A 27,203-nucleotide genomic window follows, 5' to 3' on the forward strand; every position below is an offset into this window, starting at 1 on the left:
AAACAGCTACACTATCCTCTGCTCCTTGCCTCTGGAAAGGAATTTAAGGCAGAAAACATAGCAGAGGAAAGGAATCTCCTTTTTTGAGTTTCAAGAGTCTATGGCTTAGGAGGAAAAAAAAAAAAAAAAAAACTCATGACAGGAGTAAAAGATATAGTAGAAAACATGAGTAAATCTCCCCACCCACCTCCAGCTCTCCACTCCCACCACCACAGACCCCAATATCAGATTGGAGGCAGGTAGAAAGGTGGCATATGGTAGAGAGGCAGGGGGAGCCCAGGCAGATGGGGCCATGAAACTGGAGCAGAATCACTATTCACAGGGCTCCAGTGGAACAAGCATCATCCATTGCTACCCCACCCTTGTTTTGCACATTATCCCTCCAGTGGCCATCCTGTGAGAGCTTCTCTGCACCTGCACCCAACAGGAACACCTGCCTTAAGTTGTTTGTTTGGTGCTCGTCTGACATATCCTGTGTGGACAACCCCTTGCACCACACAAGCACACTTGTAATTTCCAGAGGAAGCAGGTAGAGCCCCAGAAACATGTCAGAGGCGTAGAAGGGCAAGCCCTCTTTCCACCTGGATGTGGGAAGAGTTGAATGAAACAGCTGAAGATTTGCCTCGCTGAGCCAGGACCATAAAATAAACATATAAAGATACCTAAGATGTTAAGGGTTTTCCCATATTCTACGGTAGAATATGTTAGGTACTGTATTTGTCAGGGTTCTCCAGAGAAATAGCATGTGTATTATCTTATTATAATTTTAAACATATAATAAATCTCTTTCTAGATGAATATATTCTTATTTATTTATTTATGTATATCTAGAAAGATGTTTATTATAAGGTATTGACTCACATGTTGATGGAGTCTGAGAAGTCCCACAATCTGCTGTCTACAAGCTGGAGACCCAGGAAAGCCAGTGGTGTACTTTGAAGGTCTGAGAGCTAGACGGCCAATGGTACAGATTCCAGTCTAAGTGTGGAGGCTTGAGAGGAAGGAGCACTGAGGGCAGGAGAATATCAATGTCCCAGCTCACACATTCAGGCAATGGGAGAGTCTAATCTTCCTCCTCCTTCTTTTGCTGTATTCAGGCCCTCAGTGGATTAGATGATGCCCACCCATATTGGGGAGGGTAATCTCACAGACACACCCAGAAATAATGTTTAATCAGATATCTGGGCATTCTGTGGCCCAGTCAAACTGACACATAAAATTAAGTATCACTATAACTATCTTAAAGTTCTTTTATTTTTGCAGTTGTCTAGCATGGATTCCCAGGGGGAGAAGGGATCAGGAGGAAATTTATTACAGTTGGTTCTCAATAACCTCTCAAGACAAATGATCAATGCTCTGTAACTGTAAGGCATACGATAAGGCAAAAACCCTTATTTATACCTCAATTCAACTTATCCTTCTCACCAAAACCCTGTAGAAATCAGCGACATATCCATTGTTGAAAATAGCAACAACAAAATAACATTGTTGGAAATAGTATTCAGCAATACTCAGTTCGAACTATTTGAATAAGATGAGCAACAGTTAGAAGTTATAGGTAAATTAAATTACTACAATTGTTGAAGGTAAGAACTGAATGGTTTCTAAGGTTCCTACTGCCTCTAAAATTCAATAATTCTGTGAAGCAGTCCCATAATATTTTATCTTTCCAAAGTACAATGTTTATAAAAGAGAGCTTTAATTCTGTTTTCAAATGAAGAAATTGAAGCTTAACTGATGAGCTGTCCAGTCAGTGACCACAAGACATAAAATACATAACTCCTGACTATGGGACCTGAGTTTAGTATGACAGTCACAGCTATAACATGAAACAGTCTATCCAAGTGCCCAATTTAAGGATCAGTAGTAGGGACTTAGGCTGAGTGTTCCAACATTGAAGGCAGTCAAGGCTATTAGTGGTCAGAGGGCTCAGGATGGGAAAGCAAAATGCTCTGATTTCAAAGTATCAGTCCATGCACCTGCTCCTCCATCTCTACCTTATTCCCTCTTTCATGGCACCTAGATTGCCTTTGGTATTTAAGACAATAAATTGAATATCTCCTCCCTCTTATTTTAAAAATACATACTCAGGCAGAATTTGTCCAATAAAACTATTCTTCATTTACAAGGATCCAAGCTGTGATTTGTGCTCACCCCTCCCCCTATCAGTGGAAACAAGGCATGAGTTGCTGCCTTACCTCTGATCTCTCAGTACCACCTGGAGTCAACTGCTGGTGATATTCAGGGTCTCCCCAGCCCTGAAACACTATATCCATTTTGGCAACCAAGCCACTTTTATTATGCTGGAGCTCTATTAGATATTATAGACCAGTTAACTCTATCCTTTCTTCCCTGATGTTGGCCATTGCCCTGGTGAAGTTCCAACTAGTGGTCCATTTTCCATAGACTCATCCCTATATTGACCTCCTGCTGCTTCCTACTGCCATCCCTCCTTCTTACCCTTTCACTGTATCTTTTTAAAGCTCCATCTTATTATCAATCAATTCCTTTATGCCCCCAATCTCTGTGAAGGACACCCACTTCACTCTTTGCCATAATTGAATTCTGACATTTTGCCCAAGATCTCCACCTCCCTTGAAGACCTCTGAAATGAAGTCTATTCTCTCTTTTATGCCCACATGATAGAGTAAGCATTCTCCTAGTTGCTTATTCCCAGTTCAGTGCCATTATCCATCAGCTCGCTGATAAACTCTCTCATCATTTGATGTACATGCCACTAGAGATTTGTGTCATCTCTAATATCTACTGTCATCCCCAGAAGCCTCCCAGATTGATTGCTGATTTAATTCCCAGCCTTTTATTGTCCATCTGCCTTTCCACTCTAACCCTTCCACCACTGTGGGGGACATCAGGCATGTATACAGATAACTTTCTGGGACCTTGTGCTTTCTTGAACCTCCCAACTTCAATGACTTTTTATTTTCACTCCTCCTCAGCCACACACCCCCATGACCACAGTTTGGAACAGGTCAGGGCCAGAATTGCTCTAGTGCATTAACCTTAAACTCTAGCTAGTCCCTCTCTGACACTTAACTCTAATCCATTCAGTTCTCTGACTCTCTTTTTCCTCCTACACCTGACCTCTGAACTCATCATACACTCCAGTCTCTTAACTCTTCCGCATTCCCAAGTACCTTGGACCCTCCAAGCATCATTTTCCTTCTTGCACAGGCAAGACCTTGTGTAATTCCAACACAGACTCTCTCTGAACAATATGGTCTTTCCCTTGTTACTGTCTTTCCACTGTACTCTTCTGACAGAATCTGAACTTGTACTAATCCAGCCAACCGTTTCCTGGGCCCTTCCAGGAGAGGTAGAGGATGAGATTGGGTTGATTGAGGCTGGGACCCAGATATGCCTGCATCCTGCTCTACTATTCATCCCCATCCCACACCCTGCTTTTCCTGACAGAGCTGCCCATAAAGAGCCACAGCAGAATGGGAGTCAAAGGGATCCTCTGTTAGTAGATGAGCAAACATTTGATGACCTCCTCTAAAGGGCTCCCTGTTAAAAACTTGTGGAATGAGACTGGAACTTGGAAGCCAGGGAGGGCAGAGTTAGTGGTGGGGCTGTAACTCCCTCCCTCCTTGGGCATGCAGAGGCAGTGACCTCCACCAGGCTGCCCGGTCAACATTCTAACTTGGAAGATAACAAGAGAGTTCTTATCTCAGGAAGTTCTAGCAGGATATTCCTTTTCTACCTGAATTGCTTGTTGTAAATACAAGTGGAATATGCGAATTTACAGGCTGCTGCTGGCTGTGGAACAGAAGTTAGTCAAGTAGTCTTTCTTTCAACCTGAGTGACTAACCAAGTATAAACACTAAGAAGCTGTAAACCAGAATGGCTTCCCCTGAGCTGACATGTTCTGCTCAAATTGTTAGTGCTCATCTCTTCCTCCAAAACTAGTCCCAGTGCAGGGAAAGAAACTTTAGGAAGCTGTGTCACATTTAGGGCTCCTCTGAGAGAGAAATTTACTTTAAAATTTAACTGGGAAACCTTGTTGCTAGGTAAGAGCTGTAGTCAGTGGGAGTCTGCTTTGATAATTCAGCCCTTTGTGGTACTGCAGAAGTCTAGCTGAGGATTCCTTCTTTCTCCCTCTGAATCTAAGTTGAGAAAATCTGCAGTTTCACAAGCAGAGTACATGAACAGATGAAAAGACCTAGAGATCTGGCCAAGACTAGCCAAGTAGGTGAGATCTGCCCAGATCAAAAGTATCAGGCAGAAGAGATAATATCCAGCCCAACCAGGTGGATTTAATACTAACTATGCACAAGCCTGCATGTGCTCTCTAGACAGATATATAAATCAAGAAGAGGAGTGCATGGGTGGTGCATGTCTTTAAGGCACAGTAACACTACCTGCTATAATAATATGGCGCCGGCAATACCATACTGGGTTCTGGCCAATCACATCACGAGCTCCTTTCTTGGAGAGGGGTGTGTACTTGAGAGATAGATGGATAGAGAGAAAAATAATTTAATGTTTAATCCTCCTCTCTCTGTATCAGTCAGGGTTCTCCGGAGAAATAGATAGATAGATTAGATAGATAGATGATAGATAGATAGATAGATAGATAGATAGATAGATAGATAGATAGATAGATAGATAGATAGATAGATAGATAGATAGATAGATAGATATTAAGAAATTGGCTCATGTGATTGTGGGACTTGGCAAATCTGAAACTCATAGGACAAACCAGCAGGCTGGAAACTGAAGCAAGTGTTTGATGTTGCAATCTTGAGTCCAAAATCTATATAGTTCTGGCAGGCAGCTGGACACTCAAGCAAGAGTTGATGTGTTCTTGAGTCTAAAATGTGTGGGACAGACCAGCAGACGGAAACTCAGGCAGGATTTTATGATACAATCTTGAGGCAGAATTACCTCTCTGGAAAACCTCAGTTTTTGTAATGCTTTTGACTGACTGGATAAGGCTCACCCACATTGCCAAGGGTAATCTCCTTTACTTAAAAGTCAACTGATTATAGAAGTTAATCACATTTACAAAATATCTTCACAACAACACCAATATTTGACTAACAACTGGGCCCTGTTGCCTCGCCAGGTTGACACATAAAATTTAACCATCACACCCCTCAACAGTAAGTTGAAACAGCACAGCTACTAGCATTGCTACCCTCTGTATGTGTGGAATCCAATCCCAGATGGGCTCTCAGCATTGCTCAGAAGCACTGTTACAACTTTCTCCCAATGTACCAATGCTTCTCCCACTCATCTCACAGCTACTCCAAGTCTTCACTACTCTGCTCTAACTCCTGATCCCACAACTGCCATTTCTCCCTCTTTCAGCAGATTACCCAGATTCCTATAAATTTCTTGCATTTCTATTCCCACCTTTTACCCATAAACTTACATTCCTCTGATTTTATCCTTGGCATCTTCTCTCCAAAGTAAAAACATCCCTCCCTCTTTTCAAGGTGAAATCTTCCCAAAGCCAGTGTTGTTAACTCATGCATCCTCAGGTAATATTTCCCATTTATTATCCTCCCTATTGTATGTTCAACTTGGACCCTATTGTATGTTTACTCTTGTCAGCATATAGATATGATCTAGGATCTCTCATCATAAATTTTATTTTTAAATCTGTTTAAATTCTATGTAACCCATTTGTGGAAGAACCTACCTCTATACTTCTTTACAAAGAGTCACTGTACCCATTTCCATTTACCTGTTTGAGAGGCAATACTTCATCTTAGGGGTGTGGACTGTGGATATGTCTGAATTTAATGGTCTAGGCCTGAAGGAGGACAAGTTTCTAAGTCTCTCTATGCTACAACAATTTTCTCATGTGTAAAATGGGGATTATATAACAGCAACTTCTTCATAGAGTTGTGTGGATTTAAAAAGTTAATACGTGTAAAGTGCTTAGAACAGTGTCTGGGTCTCAATAAGTGTGCAGGAAGTGCTAGTTATCATTAGTTATTCCTAAGCCCTTTGCTATTTGGATTCCAACATTTTCTCTCCACTGAAACTTTCTTTTAGGGAATAAAATTATTTTAACTTCCTGAATACATCAACTCACCTTTAGTTAAAACTAAATGGAGGAGGACATTACATCCCTATACACAATATATGTGAACTTTAAAGGAAGGGATGTCAACAAGATGGCCAACTAGCATTTGACACAGTGGAGGAAGTAGTATCGAATGCTATTGCTCAGAGCCACTGATGTGCTGATGTGCTGCAGAGAGATAATCACAAGCTGCAGATGAGTAGAAGCCAATTAAAACTGAGGTATGAAAGCCAGAGGGTCATTCTGGTTATATATGCAGGACCTGGGACTAGGGTAACACCAAGTGAAACATTCAGAGCAAAGTTTAAGGGGATGCCAAAAGTCTCAGTAATCAAGAATGATGTGGAGTTGGGGTTGGGAGGAGAAAGAAAAAAAGAGGACCTCTACTTACATAACTGCTTTTGGATTTTTTGTTGACTTGTTTTAGTGTCCGTAAAAGTTATAAAACACTCTTTACAGTAAATATATATATACATATGGCCAACTAGAAGACCCTACCACTTGTCTTTCCCACAAAGAACAAAGACAGACAAAACAACAAATAAACAACTACACTTAAACAAAAATAACTAAAGAAGAGTGCCGGAGTATATCAGAGGAGTAACAGAAACCCTGGTGAGTACAGAAACTCAGGATAGCTACAGGGAGAATGAAAGAAAACATCCAGCCTCCACCACTCCATCCCCAAGCTGAGATCAGTTGGGAACTAGGTGGAAGTTTTTCTCCCTGCAGGAAAAAATTGGTAAGCAAGAGGACCCCAGCAGCCCCCTGCAACATCTTGAACAGCTACAGTCCTCACCACTGGGGATCCCAACAGTTTGTAAAGACACTAAACCCAGCTGAGGGAACTGCCTGGAGTCCACACTGTTTTGCTCTCCCCAGAGAAGGAGCAGACACTGCTCAGGAAAGTCCTACATCAGGAAACGAAAGGACAGTAACAACCATCATGAAAACACACAAAAGTATAAAACTCACTGGTAAAGAAGATACATGAATGGGAAAGAAAAAGGAATCAAACCTTATCTCTACAGAAAACAACCAAACTGCAATAATGAGAGGAAGAAAGTAACAAAGGATATACAAAACAACTAGAAAATAATCAACAAAATGACAGGAGTAAATCCTCACCTATCAATAATAACCTTGATTTAAACTAAGAAGAAATAGAAAACCTGAACAGATCAATTATGAGTAACAAGATGGAATTAGGAATAAAAAGTCTCCCATTAAAAAAAAGTATAGGACCTGATGACTTCACTGCTGAATTCTACCAAACACTTAAACAAGAATTAATACCATTTCTTCTCAAAAGCTTTCAAAAAATCAGACTCTTCCAAATTCATTCTATAAGGCCCACATTACCTTGATACCAAAACCAGTCAAGGACACAACAAACAAACAAAAAAGAAAACGATAGGCCCATATCCCTGATGAACATAAAAGGGTACTTCAAAAAGTTTATGAAAAAACAGAATTGAAATATAATACAAATCTTTCAATGAAATTTTTGAAGTACCCTCATAGGTGCAAAAATCCTCAACAAAATACTAGCAAATCAAATCCAGTAGCACATTTAAAAGATCACTTATCATGATCAAGTGGAATTTATTATCCCAGGGAGGCAAATCAATAAACATGATATGTCACATCAACAGAATGAAGGAATAAACCATATAATCATTTCAATTGATGCAGAAAAAGTATGTGATAAAATTCAACATCCCTATATTATAAAAACTCTCAATAAATTAAGCATAGAAAGAACATACTTCAACATGATAAAGGTCATATATGACAAATCCACAGCTAATATTATACTGAATGTAGAAAAGCTGAAAGCTTTTCCTCTAAAAACTAGAAAAAGACAAAAATTCCCACTTTTACCACTCTTATTCAACATAGTACTGGAAGTTCTAGCCAGAACAATTAGACAAGAGAAAGAAATAAAGTGCATCCAAATTGAAAAGGAGTAAGTCAAATTGTCACTGTTTGCAGATGACATGCTCTTATAGAAAACCCTGAAAGCTCCACCAGAAACCTTTTAGTCCTGATAAACAAATTTAGTAAAGTTGCAGGAGACAAAGTTAACATACAAAAGTCAGTTGTGTTTCTATACACCAACAATAAACTAGTTGCAAAAAGAAATAAAGAAAGCAATGCCATTTACAATAGCTACAAAAAATAACATACCTAGAGATAAATTTAACCAAGCAGGTAAAAGATCTCTACAAGAAAAACTATAAAACACTAATGAAATAAATTGAAGAGGACACTAAGAAATGGAAAGACATCTTATGTCTGTGGATTGGAAGAATATTGTGAAAATGGCAAATGACCATACTATCAATAGTGATCTACAGACTCAACACAATCCCTATCAAAATACCAATGACATTCCTCACAGAAATAGAAAAAACCATCCTAAATTTTTTACGGAACCACAAAAGAATAGCCAAAATAATTCTGAGTAAAAACAATGAAGCTGGAGGTATCACACTGCCTGATTTCAAAATATACTACAAAGCTATAGTGACTAACACAGCATGGTACCAGCCTAAAAACAAACACATGGGTCAATGGAACAGAATAGAGAATTCAGAAATAAATTCACAGCCAAGTGATTTTCAACAAAGGTGCCAAGAATATTCATTAGGGAAAGGACGGTCTCTCCAATAAATGGTGCTGGGAAAACTGGATAGCCATATAGGGAAGAATGAAACTAGATCTCTATCTTTCACCATATCCTAAAATCAACTCAAAATGAATTAAAGACTTACATATAAGATGCAAAACTATAAAACTACCTGAATAAAATATAGGAGAAATGCTTCAAGATATTGGGCTGGGCAGAGACTTTTGAAGAAAACCTTCAAAGCACAGGCAACAAAAAGAAAAATAAACAAATAGAATTATATCAAACTAAAAAGCTTCTGCACAGCAAAAGAAACAATCAACAAAGTGAAGAGACAACCTGCACGATGGGAGAAAATATCTGCAAACTATGCATCTGAGAAGGGATTAATATCCAGAATACACAAGGAATTTGAACAACTCAACTGCAAAAACATAAATAATCCTATCAACAAATGGGCAAATGAGCTGAATAGACATTTCTCAAAAGAAGATATACAAATGACCATTAGGTATATGAAAAAATGCTCAACATCACTAATCACCAGGGAAATGCAAGTCAAAACCACAATGAGATATCATCTCACTCAAGTTACAATGGCTGTTATCAAAAAGATAGAAAATAACAAATACTGGAGAGAAAGGGGAAGTCATACACTCTTGATGGGAATGTAAATTAGCACAGCCATTATAGAAAACAGTATGAAAAAAACTAAAAATAGAACTACCATATGATCCAGCAATCCCACTACTGGGTATATATCTAAAGGAAAGTTAGTCAGTGTGTTGAAGAGATATTCACACTCCCACATTTATTGTAGCACTATTCACAATAGGCAAGATATGGAATCAACCTAAGCGTCCATCAACAGATAAAGAGATAAAGAAAGTGTGGTATATATACACCATGAAATACTATTCAGCTGTAAAAAAAATAATGAAATCCTGTCGTTCATGGTAACATGGATGAACCTGGCGGACATCAAGTGAAATAAGCCAGGAACACAAAGAGAAATACCACACATTCTCGCTCATATGTAGAAGCTAAGAAAGTTGATCAAATAGAAGTAGACAGTAGAACAGAAGTTACCAGAGGCTGGAAGGTTAGAGAGTAGGGAGGATAGAGAGAAGTTGGCCAATGGATACAAAATTACAGCTAGAGGGGAGGAATATGACCTAGTATTTTATAGCACTGTAGAGTGACTATAATTTACAGCAATTTATTGTATATTTTCAACTAACTAGAAGAGAGAATTTTGAATATTCCCAACACATAGAAATAATAAATGTTTCTGGTAATGGGGGAAAAGAAAATATCAGTGGTTTACAGGGTTTCAGGGGAGAAAGAAGGGAGGAGGAATGAATAGGTAGAGCACAGAGGATTTTTAGGGCAGTGAAACTGTTCTGTATGATACTGTAATGGTGAATACATGACATTATACATTTGGGGAAACCCACAGAATTGCACAATGCAAAGAGTGAATCTTAATGTAAATTTAACTTAATAATAATGTATCAACATTGGTTCATAATTATAACAAATGTACCACACTAATGTAAGATGTTAATACGAGAAACTGGAAGGGGATGGAATGTGAACTGTCTTTACTTTCTGCTCAATTTTTCTGTAAAGCCTAAAACTACTATAAAAATAAAGTCTATTACTTAAAAGAAATTTTAAAAATAAACCTTGAAAGAAAAATGTCTACATGAGCACTTTGAAAATGCAAACTCTGGGTAATTGCCCTTTGTTTCAAATGAAAAACATTTTTTGCACATAATTTGGTGTCCTAAATATTTCTTAGTAGTTTTTCTTTTAAAAAGAGAAAGATGAAGAATAATTACAGTTCAGTTACCATAAGAGTACTACTATTTCAGGCTGAAATTATTGTTTAAATTAGATTTGTACTTTCTCTATATCTGTTGGCTTGTTCAGAACAGCAGAGGACTATATAACCTATAGCTTTGAAAGTACAGAAACAGCATTTCTTTTATTTTTTTTTTTAACTTTTGTGAATTTGTTTTTATTAAGGTATAGGACATGGCATGGGCTGGGAAATGTAACTGGGGTATAACCCTCCTCCCCAGGCAATGTCCATTCTAATCTTCCTGGGATGGTTTTTGGAATTTTTTCTATTTCTTGGAGCCACTCATGCTGCCAGCAGCCTCTTCAGGTCCGCTGCTCCTTGGAAGAGAATTTCTTCTTTTTCTCGGGGGCACTCTTGTCGCCTGCCTCTTTGGGATCACTGACTGTTCCCTCCTTAGAAACAGCATTTCTTAACATGCATGTTGTAGGAAAATTATATATTTGTCATGGGACAGTGCATTTTCTCACCAATCTTGTGAAAATTAACCCCCTATCTGTGATCTTGCTGATCTAGTTATAATTGATCTATCTCATATATTAACTGTAAAATATCTGTTAAGATAGAAAAGTTTCTAAATCTCCCTCTCCTGGGTTATTTTGTCCAGAAAAACAAATTAGTGGTTCTAATGGACTCACTCTTAAATACAATGTAAAATTTAATTTCAACTCTACAGGGTCATCAGAATTGCTAAATTGAGAAAGTACTTCTTAGTCATCAGCCTATTTGATGTTTAAAGCATTTGATTTTCTTGGGAGTTCTGCTCATTACTCTTTTCTCTTATCACTCTTCAAGAGAGGATCTCAAATTTTACTGTACAAGAGAATCACCCAAGGATTCTGTCTAAAATGCAGTTTCCTGAGCCCATACACAAAGATTCTAATTCCCTAGGTTTGTGGTAGATCCAGGAAATCTGCAATCTTTTTTTTTTTTTTTTTCTGTTTGAGTACCTGTTTTCGATTCTCTTTTTTTTTTTTTTTTTTTAATTTTATTTTGTCGATATACATTGTGGCTGATTATTGCTCCCCATCACCAAAACCTCCCTCCCTTCTCCCTCCCCCCCCCAACAATGTCCTTTCTGTTTGCTTGTCGTATCAACTTCAAGTAATTGTGGTTGTTATATCTTCTTCCCCCCCCCCCCGGTTTTGTGTATGTGTGTGTGTGTGTGTGTGTGTGTGTGAATTTATATATTAATTTTTAGCTCCCACCAATAAGTGAGAACATGTGGTATTTTTCTTTCTGTGCCTGACTTGTTTCACTTAATATAATTCTCTCGAGGTCCATCCATGTTGTTGCAAATGGCAATATGAAATCTGCAATCTTAATAAGGAAGTAAGTCTGTTGCAAGTACTTTCCAGGTCACATTGTGAGGATCTGTCTCCTCACTGGATGACTCTGTGCATTTCTGTGACTTCAGTTACAATCAATTTACTAATAACTTCCCAATCTACATTTTAACTAAAACCACTCCCTTGATATGCACACTCATATGTACTTCCTACTGGACATTGCTACCTAGTTTTCCCATTGATCCCTCAGAATAATCCTGTCCAAAACTGACCTTCTTCTCTTTTCCCTAAAAAAACCTGCTGCCATTTTTTATTCCTTATCCCACACCATTCCTTGCTTTTATGCCCCACATATAGTAACCTCCAAGACTGTCAAATATCTACCATCCTTCCTCCTTCCCACTGCCAATTCCCTTGTTAAAAATGTCATCTATTTTGCTTCACTATCTTTCACTTTGGCTTTTTATTGAAATCCCAGAAAGGCCATGCATTGAAAGAAAGAATTATATCCCAGGATAAGGGCTATGCCCTAAGACTAAGGATAAAATCAAAATAGACTTACACTGACAAAGGCTAAAATAAGGACAGAATCAACATAATTCACTTTATAATTTAGCTGCATACTAAAATAAGAATCAAAGAAAGATAATGGAATCCAGAATTTCTGTATCATATCGTCCACAAAGTCTGGTAGTATACAACCAAAAATTATGAGACAAATAAGGAAGTAAGAAAATGTGACCCATGATCAAAAAATAATAGTCAATAGAAGCAAACAACAGATGTTCCAGATGTTTGAATTAGTATATAAGGGCTTTAATACTCATATAATTATTAAAATTATGTCTTAAAATTTACAGAAAAAGATAGATGTAATAAGTAAAATGATGGAGAATTTTAGGATAGACAGAAATGCTAAAGGTGAACCAAATGGAATTCTAAAAGTAAAAAAATGTAATACCTGAAATAAAAAAATCCTTTGAATGGAATTAAGAGAAGTTTGCACACTACAAGAAAAAGTAGTGAACCTGGTAAAAGGATGATACAAACTATCAAAACTAAAACACAGAGAAAAAAGATTGAAAAAAAGGTGAACAAAGCCTCAATGGTCTGTGGAACAAAATAAAGCAAACTAATAAAAACATAATTGAATTCCCAGAAAAACAGAAAAGAGGAAATAAAACATACAATGAATATTTGAAGAAATGAGGATTTAAATGTTTCCAAGTTTTATTAAAAATACCAATTCATATACACAATAAACTCAGTAAGCATAAAAATAGGGTAAACGCACACAGACAAATTACATGTAGGAATATAATAATCAAAATGTTGAAAACTAAAGATAAGGAGAAAATACTGAAAGAAGTCAGAGAAAAAAGCATTACATACACTCAGAAAAATAATAGTATGAATTATAAACAACTTTTTATCATAAATAATGAAAGCAAATGTTTTTTAAGTTATGAAAGGAAAAAAAATCAACCTACAACTCAATATCCAACAAAAATATCCTTCAAACCTGATGGTGAAAAAAGGCATTTTCAGATCAACTGAAACCAAAGAGAATTTATTACCAGCAGATGTGCACTATATGAGTGAGAAACAAAGTTCTTGAGGCCAAAGTAACGTGGAAATTCTAATATATAAAATGGAATAATTCAGGGGGACTGAAATTATAATAATGTTAAATAAACATTTTTTAAATTTCTTTAAAAGACAAAGGACTTTTTTAAAAATTTATTTATTACGAATATTCATGAGATACAAAGCTGATTGTCCCCCCTCCTGCCCATGGCGTGGGGACCAGATTCATACTGGGGGCATATCCATTACCAGAAATTACTTTTGTACCCTTCATCCCCTCCCAGTTATCCCCCAATCTCCCTTACCCTCCCCCTCTCCCCTCCACTCCAATTTGTAGCCCTAGAAATGTTCCCTTCCTCTGTTGGATCACAGCACTACTGTGGTCTTTCTTTCCTGCCTTCCTTTCTCTCTTAGCTCCCACATATGAGTGAGCACATGAGGTATTTATCCCTCTGTGCCTTGCTTGTTTCACTCAACATAAGTTTCTCCAGGTTCATCCATGTTGTTGCAAATGGGAGTATTTCATTCTGTTTTATGGCAGAGTAGTATTCCATAGTGTATATATACCACAGTTTCCTTATCCAATCATCTATTAATGGACATTTAGGTTGGTTCCATATCTTGGCTATTGTAAACAGAGCTGCAATAAACATGGGAGTGCAGGTATCTCTTCGACATGATGATTTCCACTTCTCTGGATATATACCCAGAAGAGGGATTGCTGGATCATATGGAAGATCTATCCATAGTTGTTTGAGAAACCTACAAATTGTTTTCCAAAGTGGTTGTACTAATTTACAGTCCCACCAACAGTGCAATAGTGTTCCCTTCTCTCCACATCCTCGCCAGCATTTGTTATTCACTGTCTTTTTGATCATAGCCAGTCTAACTGGAGTGAGGTGGTATCACAAGGTGGTTTTAATTTGTCTTTCTCTGATAACTAGTGATGTTGAGCATTTTTTCGTGTATCTGTTGGCCATTTGTATGTCTTCCTTTGAAAAATGTCTATTCAGCTCCTTTGCCCATTTTTTAATTGGGTCTTTTTTTTCATTTTTCTTTCTTTCTTTTTTTTTTTTTTTTTTTACTGTATAATTGCTTGAGTTCTATGTATATTCTGGATATTAGTCCCTTGTTGGATGCATAGTTGGCAAAAATTTTCTCCCATTCTGTAGGTTGTCTTTTCACTCTGCTGATTGTTTCTTTTGCTGTGAAGAAACTTTTTAGTTTGATATAGTCCCATTTGTTTATTTTTTCTTTTGCTGCTTGGGCTTTTGGGTTCATGTTCATAAAGCCTGTGCTCACATATAACTGCTGAAGTGTTTCCCCTGTATTTTCCCTTAGTAATTTTACAGTTTTGGGTCTTAAACCTAGGTCTTTAATCCATTTTGAGTTGATTTTAGTGTATGGTGAGAGATGCATATCTAGTTTCATTATTCTGCATATGGATATCCAGTTTTCCCAGCACCACTTGTTGAAGAGGCAATCTTTTCCCTGATGTAGATTTTTGTTGCCTTTGTCTAATATCAGATGGCTATAAGCCTGAGGAGTGATTTCTGGGTTCTCAATTCTACTCCACTGGTCTCAATGTCTATTTTTATTCCAGTACCATGCTGTTTTAGTTACAACAGCTTTGTAGTATAATTTGAAGTCAGGCAGAGTTATGCCTCTGGCTTTGTTTTTTTGGCTCAGGATTGCTATGGCTATTCAGGGTCTTTTGTTTTTCCATATAAAAGGTAAGAATGTTTTTTCCATTTCTGTGAAGAATGTCATTGGTATTTTGATAGGGATTGCATTGAATCTGTAGATCACTTTGCGTAGTATAGACATTTTCACAATGTTAATTCTTCCAATCCAAGAGCATGGAATATCTTTCCATCTTTTTGTATCTTTAATTTCTATCAGAAGTGGTTTGCAATTCTCATTGTAGAGGTCTTTTGCCTCCTTGGTTAAATTGATCCCTAGGTATCATAATTTTTGGCGCCAATTGTAAATGGGCTTACTTTCTTTATTTCTCTTTCTGTTAACTCATTATTTGAGTATATAAATGCTACTGATTTAGGGGCATTTATTTTGTATCCTGCAACATTACTGAAGTTATTACCCAGCTCTAGGAGATTTTTTGATAGAGTTTTAGGTTTTTCTATATATAGTATCAGGTCATCTGCAAATAGGGAAAATTTGACTTCATCTTTTCCAATCTGGATTCACTTTATTTCTTTCTCTTGCCTGATTGCTCTAGCTAGTACCTCCAGTACTACGTTGAACAGAAGTGGTGAGAGTGGACATCCTTGTCTTGTTCCTGTCAAAGGACTTCTTAAAGCAAAGCAATGACATTATATGGTGATTTTTATAATATATAAACACACAAAATTTATGACAATATTATTACAAAGTTCAAGAGAGAAATAAATTAAACTATACTATCATAAATTTTTTATGTAAGTGGTATAATAAATATCTATTCAAGGTAAACCATGATAAGTTAGGGACACTTTTTGTAATCCCTAGAGTAATCACTAAAACATAATAAAAATGGATATAGCCAAAAATCCAATAGAGTGATTAAAATAAAATACTAAAAATAATCCAACAACCTAAAACAAAAACAAAGAGTACATGGCCCAAACAGGAAACAAATAAGACAAATTGAAATATATCAATGATAATATTATATATAAATTCACTAAACACTCCAATTAAAAGGAAGATAATATGAGATCAGTTTTTTAAAAAGTAACATTCAACTATACACTGTTTACAAAAAGTATGCTTGAAATGTAAAGAGACAGACAGATTGAAAGTAAAATAATGAAAAAACACAACATGTAAACACTAAGCATAAGAAATCTGCTGCAACTCCATTAATATTAAACAAAGTAGACTTCAAGGCAAGGGGTATGAACAAAGAAAAATCTTGTAATCAAAAAAAGTCAGTTCATCAAGGAAGACATCATTCCTAAGTGAATACGCATCAAATAACAGAGTTTCAAAAGGCACTAAGCAAAATTTAACAAAATGAAAAGTGAGGAATACTTAAATCCATTTTGCATAGGTGATTACCTAATTAGCTTACTAAAAGCTTAACTATATATACACTCATCGATAGGTCTGCCACCTTCTATGAGGTTCTGATACCAAAGTTTCCATACCTCTTTATTATGCAAGTGTGATACTATAGCATTTAAAGTAGAGTGGGGATATGAAAATAGAACTAAAGTATATAGTCTACTCATTGTTAGGGCAGAGGTGACACCCTTCTCTGTAAAATCTCTATAGATCTCATATAGACAAGCCTCAGAGAGCTTTAACATGAAAATATCTGGTTTCATAAACTACCTCCAGGCTTTTATTTCTTAAAACAAAAGCTATATTATTTTTCAACAATTCCTAAATATACAAATATCATCATATTTGAATCAGTCTACCTAAAACATCTCTTACGCAGCCTTCCTTTCCTCCTTTCCAGAATCTAACACACAATCAGCACTGTTTCACACTTGCATATATCTTATTTTTAATTTGAAATAACATGTCTTTCAACCCCATTTACTTTATATAATTTGTTAAGAGCATCAGTATCATCAAACTAATTATCAGAGGCAAATGGTTTACCATAAAATTAATGTTCCCAGCCCCCCCTCGAGTTGGTTATCATTTAAATTCACCAGTTCTTTTTTTCATGTGTAATTACTTTCAGATGTGTGACTGGAGATGATTAACAATAAGTAAAGAATAAAGCTACGAAATTGATTCATATGTTCTACTTTTCAGTATCATTAACTATTTCTTAGTCTTTCTAAGGCTGAAAGGACCATTATGCAGACAATGTTCTGACAGATGGCAATAGGGCCATCCCAAGGCAAAACTGTCTTCAGAATCATCCTTCTAATCTCTTTTCCCCATGTTTGGCACTTCTCGTATAATTCTCCTTTCCCTCAAAGTCCCAAGTCCTTCCATAATCACTTTTATTTGATGACGTGCTTGTCAGCCAAAGAAGAAGAAAGCACATTCTATAGGCTCAGTTCTAGTGGTACAGAGAGCATCAGTTTCTATTCAGGATAGAGCATTAGGGAATGGCTGCATTTCTTGCTCAAAATTTTACTTTTATAAAGATTCTGTGCCTCGTTCGTTCTAAAACATGTCCACAGAGAGACGAAGTCCAGTTCTCCTGCTATGTGTCAGCTATTTGACTACGGCAGTTTTCATCCCCATCATCTATAAAATGGTAATATCTGATCTAATTCACTAGTGTTTGATTGAAGCTAATGAGAGTTAAATGCGAAATCAAGACGAAAAGATCATAAAAGGTAAAAATTGTATTACACAGCAAAAGAAATTATTATAAAATCTTAGTACTTGTAAAGTTTAAGGTCTTAGTAATATAAATCAGATTTACACCACTCAACAACCATTAAAATATTTTTCTGTGCCTTTTCTTTGTCCAGTTTTGACATAATATAAGGAGTAGGAACTGAAGAGTCAGCCAGAACTGGGATTGAATCCCAATTCTAACTAACTCAAGTTGTCACATTACAAAAGAAGAATAACAGTCCCAAACTTCCAAAATTGTTCCAAGGATGACATCAGATAATGTGTGTGAAGTGTCTATCTAAAGGTCTGGAATACAGTAGGTGCTTAATAAATAATAGCTTCCAATACTTTTTTTTCTGTTTCACCAACTACAGAGAGGCAAAAACAGGATTATATCTTGGTTTTCTTAGTCTTCTTTAGGCATCTCAGTTTTAATCTTCTTTAAATACCCCCTCAGAACCTGTAAAATGGTCGACGGCAATTAGCATGAAATAAATTCTAGGGGAAAAATCAACAGAAAAGGATAGAGAACAAAGACATTGATCTAGAAAACTAATTTGCTATAAAGTAATGGTAACTAGAATGTGAAGATCTGAGGACAAAAGCTGAGGCAAAATGAAGAAAAAAAAGTCCAGAATACTTATTTTTTGTTCTAATTTTCTTTTTAACAAGTGGAACTGAAAAATGCAATTTTTGTCATCTTCCTTTTATTGTTGTTGATACAGACATATACTATCCTTATCAAGGCCTGATTTATATAAAATAAAGCTAATTTTTTGTTCAAACATAACAGAAAAAAATTTCCCATGCTCTCCCTAAATCAATTCCTTATTTCTCTTGCCTGAGCAGAATTCCGAGTTGGATAAAACAGGTGCTGACCCAAGATGACATTTCTCACCAGTCAACATATTTAAGCTCCAGCTAGCCATTTAGGAGCCATAAAGAAGGGCTCTGACTGCTGTCCAGAAAAATTATTCTTCTCAAATAATAGGTCACATTAACCCAGCCTGTACCCTACAATGTCAGAAAACAAAACAAAACAACAACAACAAAAAAAAAACACTAAAAAAATTGAAGAAATAAATCAAATTGATTATTTGGTGCAATAAAGAACAAACTACCCCCACCACCCAAAATAAATAACCCCTCCACTGAGTTCAACCACCTACTAATGAACCAGTATGTCCAATTAATTGGACACTAATTATGTGTGTAGAATCACTCTTGGTAAGCTTACCTGGGAACTTTAAGGAAGGAAATGAAAAATCTATAAATTCCTTGCAAAACTTACTTAGGTTCTTGTATCTGTAGTCTACATCAATCCCCCTAAAGTGATTTGGGTCGATTGAGGGAGTTATAAGAATAATTTGAGTTTCCTAAAAATTATCATTGCCATGACTCTCTGGATATTCCAAGTGAATGATTTCTAAGCTAAAATTACCCTGAAAATTTTAAAAGGTGCATTTTGCTTTTCAAAGAGATACAGAAGTTTATCCTATCATCTAGCTTGAATTTATCTTACTGTCATCTGTTTTTATCCTCTCTTTAGGAAATTAAAGAATTGCTATTTTCTAACACATTTAATTGGGAAGATCACTTTGTATATGATATCAAATTTCTAAAGAATTAGCTAATCAATTAAATTTTCTGTCACTTATAACAGCTAAAATATTCAATTTAGGGGGACTTCTTCAGATCCTAAAATTAATTTTTTTCCCAGAATTTTTTAACCAGAAATGTTCATGCCATCTACTGTGGTCTGATTTAGAGTACTAGAAAAAAAACAAGCTACAGTTTGAATGTGTTTGTCCCCTCCAAGACTCATTTTGAAACTTAATCCCCAATGTGATAGTGTTGGGAGGTGAGGGCTTGGGAAGTGTTTAGGTCATGAGGATCCACTGTCATGAATGGATTAATGCCACAAAGGCTGGTGGGAGTAGATTCACTCTCTTGCTCTCTTGCCCTTCTGCCTTCTGCCATGTGATGATGCAGCAAGAAGGTCCTCTCCAGATGCTGGTGGCTTGATCTTGGACTTCCCACCCTCCAGAAATGTGAGAAAATAATTTTCTGTTCTTTATCAATTTCTCAGTCTCAGGTATTTTCTTACAGCAGCACAAACAGACCAAGAAAGTCCAGCAACAGGAAAATGCCTAATATTGCATGACTGCCGTTGCATTCTTTGGCTTAAGAAATTTCTATTAAAAGGCAAATGTCCTTGGGCAGATAATTCTCTGAACCAGTAGTTTCAAAATGTATCATGCCTAATATTTATCAGGGAAATTTGATAACCTGCAGATTTCCAGCTCTCTCTCCAGATATCCTGATGCAGTAAAGCTGAGAATCCATATTTTTAACAAGCCTCCCAAATAACACTGGTATAGACTGTGATTGACTGCACTTTGAGAAACAAGCCATAGTAGGATTGAAATATGAGTCCACTCTCAACAGTTTTGATAGAGAAAAAAGCACAGTGAGCATAGATCTTTTGGGTTCCTATTGAGAGTGATAGAGTCAATAAGACTGGGTAGTAATTCAGAATTTGGAGCCTAGAGGAATACATAAGACAAATTTTACCTGCTTCATAAACTTGCATACATGTAAAACTAGAGACTATGTCAAAATTCCAAGAGGCTGACTCCTAGTGCTCAGATAGTGTCTTTCACACCACATCCTTAATTTTTTCAAATTTGAAAACCCAGACATCTTAAGTGTCAAAAAATCTAGTACCACAATCTAATTCTAGTACCTCAGAATTAATAATGACTTCATTCCTCAAATTGGAGTTTAATACCATATACATTCTATGTACATTCTAGAATTCTAAGAAGGTTTTTTATTTATGAAGCAAAATATAGATAAACATGGGGACCAAATTTGTGGCCAAGACAGTTTGCAAGTAAGATTTGTTTATGGAGAAGGCTGAATCTACCTAAGTTATTGTCCCACAAACATGACAATATTTATAGCACTACTCATGTTCTGCAACTAATAAAAATAACCTTAAAAGATGCTGCACAAAACCTTATATTAATGGAAAGTTACTGGTGAAAAGCAACATGCAAATGTATGAAGAAATGCAGCATTAGACAATAGCCCCAATAACACCTAAAACTCAAATACTTTCTCCTTTCTACAGGTGATTTTAGAAATATCTGTGCTTTGTACATAGAGGAATACCATATATTCTCTTCAGGTAATTGTGAGTGATTGCCAGAGTAAAGCATAAATTCAGGAAAAGTTTAGGCCAGTAGGCAGGGACTGTAAATCTGAACTTACTGGCATCCAAGGTTGAATTCTCAGCCACTGTATTTCATAAATAATTGTATAAAGAAAGAAATTTTTTAAGTTCCTTTATTAATTAAATTATTTTAAGTATTGCAATAACACTGTAACTCTCTGGTCTGGCAAATGACTTAACCAAAAATATAAAATCAAAGATACAATATGAATCCCTAATCATGAAGCAAGTCTTATATGGGTTTTTTTTCCTATTGAAGATGAATGTACTGTGAAACTAAAGCCTTATCATGCAAACGAAGGGTCTGTCATGAGTTATCAAGCCATGACAGTAATATCTACTAGTATGTCACTTGCTATGGACAACACTGAAGCTCCTAATATATGAAATAAAAACAGCTACCATTTAACAGGCACTTATCACTTGCCAAATGCAGTACTAAGACCTTCATATGTTTTGACTAACTTGATCTTTGCCATATCCTTGGAAGAATAAAAGTACCACTATCTTATTTTTATAGATGGGGACACTGAACCTCTGAAGGTTTTAGCAATCTTAGTCAGTAACAAAGCCAGTAAGTGGTACAATTAGTTTGCAAACCTAACTTCGAATGATGCTATTCCGTCTTTTAATTCTGGTTTAAAAATACCTCAATATAGAGAAGCCAATAGGTATAATCTCCATGAATCATTTAAATAACTACTTGGGAAGAAGAGAGAGAGGGCAAGAAAAAAATGATAATAAATAGACCCATCAACAACTAAAAGCTGCCTCTATACCTAACATTCAGATGTGAAATAAAGTGTGTACATCTCAAAATGGAGAACTATAGCCATTATTACTCATTTATTGGAGACTTTGATGTCTTGATAAAGTAGTTAACTCATGCCTGGCCATCACCCATATGGCTGGCTCTATGGATGGATTCCTTTTCTATATAACTTATTTGTTATTGAACCTCTTGGTCCCCAGTCCTCTGCCACCACTGGCCTTCAGCCATCCATTCCCTTGGTCATATGCATAACAGCTTGTAGAGCTAGGGCTGGGTCTGGAGTTCACAGACCCCTCAAGCCCGTTGTCCAGACTGGGTCACAAACCCTTCACACACAGGTCTATGAGCTAGGTAACCAAGAAAAAGGTCCTTGGAGCCTTGGTTGAAGAAAGAATAGTCTTTACTCACCACACACACATCTAAGAGTTAAGCAGTCCAAAGAGACACTCAGAAACTCAACTGCTACTGGCAAAGTCCAAAGAAAAAATGAGCAGTTGCCAGCAAAGTAAACATGCTTTATTTTTAGACACGAGCTCTGCCAGCCAGCTGCTGTTTCACAAACTCAAGAACACAAAATAGCAACAAAACTAAAAAGATACATTGGGACTTATGCACTAACTCCACCCACACACAACTTGTTTACAAAGAATGTGCTGCACCACCCCCAACCAGAACTGAGGTGAGGGGACCTGACTAAACTATTCTATTTTCCTCACACAGCTCCACCTCCAAAATCACTAACTCAGACATACCACCTTCTGACCTCACCTCTTCTCCACATAACTGCTCTTACTTCAACCTCCAGAGCATTGATCCCTTTGCTTTCTCCCAATCCATAACCCTCTATTTTCATAACTTCTCTAATTACCTAGCTTGGATTATACTACACATCACCTTGATAATATCCTTGAGATGACTCTAAGCACTCTGGTCCTCTGCCTTTTCATTGTATTCATCTGGCAAAAGTCCAATCTTGCATGAACACAAGTATCCATTTTACCTACACTTAGACCTAACCACCTGCATGCTGGTGAAAAATCTTTCACAAGGTTAAAGAATTTCTCTACAAATACATGATCTCTAAACTCAAAAACAATCTCAACTCTTGCCATCAATCCTATAATGCTGCACTTCATATGCCTATTTAGAAATTTCTTTGCTCCCCTCAAATCTCTGAACTCTCCCTCTCAAGCTCCCTCTTTGCTTCATTATGTGACTCACCTTCTTCACAGAGAAATTACAAGCCATCAGCCAAGGACTCACTCATCTTACCAATAGCAAATATGCCACTGGCTATACCTGCCCTCATTTTACCATTCTTCTCTCCAGCCCCCATCCCTGTTCCAATTGAAGGTTACACTCCCACTTCTAATTGTATCACATCCCCTCTGACTCTCTCAGGAACTACACATAAAAATGTTTTCTCCTTTATATAGTCAACTTCTTCCTTCCCAACTGGATTTTCTCTCAGTGTTTTTAAACACTTTTGATTCTCTCCCATTAAGAGAGAAAAACTCACTTGGACTATGATTCCTCCCCCCTCCTCCGGCTCTTATCTTTCAATCCCCTTTCAGAGTTTAAAAGCCAAACTCTCAGAATAATTGTTCGTATTTTCTGTCTCTATTCCCTCATCTCCCACTCACTCCTCAGCCTACCCCAATCTGGCTTCTACTCCCATTACTCCAAAGACACATCCCTCACAAAGACCACACAACCATATTTTCTTATTTCCTGAGCCTCCAAGTATCACTGAACTTCTTCCTTATTGAAACACTGTTCCTTTGACAAATGACACACACTTTTCTAGTTTTTCTCCTAACACTCCGATCATCCCTTTTCAGATTTATTCTCCCTTTCCTGACCATGAAATATCAGAGTTCCTCAAGGATAGGTCTCAGGCCCTTTCTTCGTTTCACTCTGTATTCTCTCTGTAGGTGACCTCATTCAAGTGCATGGCTGTAGTTGCTATCTCTACGCATTCAGATTCACTATTTTACTTCTCCACCCTTCCTCAAAAACTCTCCTCTGAGTTCCATACTATATGTCTAATTGTCAACAACATCTCAAAAGCAACTCAGCCTCAATTTTTTCAAAATTAAGTTTGTGTGCATTCTTAATCTTTGTTGAATGAATCAATAAAAATGGCAATATCCACACAAAATTCTATCATTGCAAGAAAATTAAGCCCAGAAGAGAGATAGCATGTTGCAAGTATCATCTGCTAAGGCAGCAGCTCTCTGTGTACAGAAGAGAGGCTATAGACTAAACTGAGTAATGTATACACATCTCAACTTTAATGAAACCAATAAACTAATAATAAAAATAATGGAGGTAAAGAAAAGGGGAAACAAATGACTGAAAAGGAAACTAAACCTAGAGGAATTAACAGAGCCCATCTAAAGAAAGAACAACTTACTGGTTTTTATCAGTTGATAACCAAGAGTGAACATGTAATTAATATTGACCAACTAATATTGGCATCCCATGTATTAATTAAAGACTCTTTTCATAGTGTATCATCTTCTTAAAAATAAATACATCTTCCTTCATCCTCCTTTCCTTTCTCTAACATTTGTCGAAGACCAGCAGGGTTCCAACCAATCAAGGAAGGCAGCCAGGGAAGGTGATATCACTGCCAGAATCAAGAGTCTGTTTACATGCAGGGGAACTGATCAAACAAGTGGGTGTGGTGAAAATACTGGGAGCAAAGTGTCTCACTGCCAAAGAAGGGAGTTACAAATATGGAAAGTCTAGAATAAACCCTCTGGTGTTGGATTGGAATTGGAGGTATTAAAGTGAATTGATGGTTTTCAATACATAAGTACTTAGGGAAAAAATGTGACACACCATTAATACAGTGAAAAAATACTGTGTTCAGGGCAACTAAGCAGCACAGTAGCATCACCAGAATGCTTGTATCAGCTGTTAGACAAAAGCAACAACAAATGATAGGCTGTCAGTCTCCACCTACACTGCTGTGTTTTGATTAAAAGGTTGCTGCATGCTGTATTTTATTTCTTTAGGTGAGAAGAAACATCAGAAGCAGTTGAGAGAACACGTAGCAGGTCCTCTGGGAATGAGAAGGCGTTCTGCCGGATGGCTTTTCACATGTTTCCTCCAGAGTCATCTGCATCATTAACAGTTTTTTATCTTAGAAGTCTCTCTTTGATTTCATAAATGGACATAATTTCTTGTTCTGTTATGAATGCACACAGCTCTGGTTCTCCAATAAGCCCATCACACATTTTCACCATATCATCTATAGGCAATTTGTCTGCAATGTTAACATCATCTTCATCACTATTATCATGATCACCTTGATTTAGAACCATTCCGGCTAATTCAGCATCAGTCAATGAATGAACAACTGGAGCTTTATTACTGATGCTAAAAACAACTTTGACATCCACTTCTTTCAACTTACTAATGGACTCTGAAGGTATATTTTTGAATATGTAAGGAAGTCAGACATCATTTTTTCTCACTTGACATATGGAATCCTTCAAAGTCACCACCTTGTTCATCATCATCTGAATATAGTCACAGGCCCGAGGTTGTGCCAGCCATTCAAACAACTGTGTCTTCAGTCACAGTGTTCCAAGCATTGGCAACAGCATATACAGCATCCTTTATGCTAAACTCTTTCTGGAAACCTTCCACACCCACACCTCTGTTCACTGCTGCTAGAATACTCTTCAAGAAAGTGTTTTCATATTTACTCTTCATCTAAGGATGATGATCTAAAGATACCCTAGTCACTTGGCTGAATTAAAGTCTCATTTGGGGGACAGTACATGGCTTAAACATTATTTTTATAAGAATTTCAGCTGGAGAATGGGCACAGAATTTAGTTGTCAAGGAATAAGAAAATCTGGCAGCCATTATCCAGTTCAACTTCCCTGCAGTGAGTTCAAGCCACTGTACAAAATATTTGTGGAACCAATGAGAAAAGTTGTCCCTGGTTATCCATGCCTTTGTGTTAGCATAAAAATGGACTGGTAAGAAATTTGCTGCTTGCAAACAGTGAGAACACAAGCTTTTGCCTGTCACAGCACGTTTACATTTATGCATCACTGCTGCATTAGCACATCCCAGCACAGTTGTTCTGTCCTTAGCATCTTAATTCCTATAGGGGCTGTCTCATCAGCTGTTGTCAGTGTCTTTCTGGGGCAAAACAGAGATGTTTCATCAGCATTATAAACTTGTTCTGGTGTCAGATTTTCATCAGCAATGACCTTAGCAAACTTGTCAATGAATTTCTCTACTGCATTGTAATCAGCAGATGCTTTCTCACAGCAATTTTTAAAAAATTTAATGCCATGTCTTTTCTTAAATTTCTGCAACCAGCTTGTTGGATATTCACAGTTCCCTTCCATTTTCAGTTCATTGTGATAGACCTTTCCTTGTTTCACAATCAGCATACCACTAAGTGACATGTGTTCACTGTGATGCTGACAGATGCACTCTCAATACACAACAAAGATCTTCATTTTTAGCTTCAAGCAGTGTTTTCTATTTTTCATTAACTTCTGTTCATCATTTTCAGCATGGAATTTCAACAGTTTATCCTTCTGTTTCTTCAGGTCATAAATGGTAATCATTACAACACCATACCCTTCTGCAAGATGTTTCACACTTACACCCCATCCAGCTTCTACAACAGCTTGACTTCCTGTGCTGTAGATAAACGTAAACGCCTCCCCTTTTTCTTATCACTGTTACCCATAGGGTTATCTACAGGCCTTTTTGACATTTTTAACAATATCTTTACACCACAGATCAGAGAATAAGCCAAAAACCACAGTGGATAATGGACATAGGTCTTAGTCCCATTTGGGGAATTTTGGGGAATCTGCTATTGGTACATCCAGCCTGCATACATGCCATTTTATTACCCTTTGTGGGCATGTTGTGTGAGGGCTTGCATGGAAATAATATATTGCAGCTGAAGGGGGCTGGGAAGATCTCTTTTCCTTGAGGATGCTGAATAAACTGTGTGTTGTGCACTGCATTTTAACTACGACCCATCACATGAGGTCAGGTATGGAATTTTCCACTTGTGGCATCATGTCAGCACTTAAAAAGTTTCAGATTTTGGAGCATTTTGGATTTTGGATTTTCAAATTAGGAATGCTCAACCTGGATAGATAGATAGATAGATAGATAGATAGATAGATAGATAGATAGATAGATAGATAGACAGACAGATATTCTGATGTGTGCTTAAATTTAAAAACTACTGATCCAATGATACACACACACACATAAATGTTTATCAGTTTTTAAACTTAACTGTGCATAATTAGAATCATTAGGAGGGCTTGTTAAAACAAAGATTGCCATGCCCCATACCCAGGGTTTCTGATTCAGTAGGTCTGGGGTGGAGCCTGAGAATTTTGCATCTCTAATAAGTTTCTAGGTGATACTGATTTTGCTGATCTAGGGACAATACAAA

This window comes from Cynocephalus volans, chromosome 13 (genome assembly GCF_027409185.1).
Source record: "Cynocephalus volans isolate mCynVol1 chromosome 13, mCynVol1.pri, whole genome shotgun sequence".
NCBI lineage: Eukaryota > Metazoa > Chordata > Mammalia > Dermoptera > Cynocephalidae > Cynocephalus > Cynocephalus volans.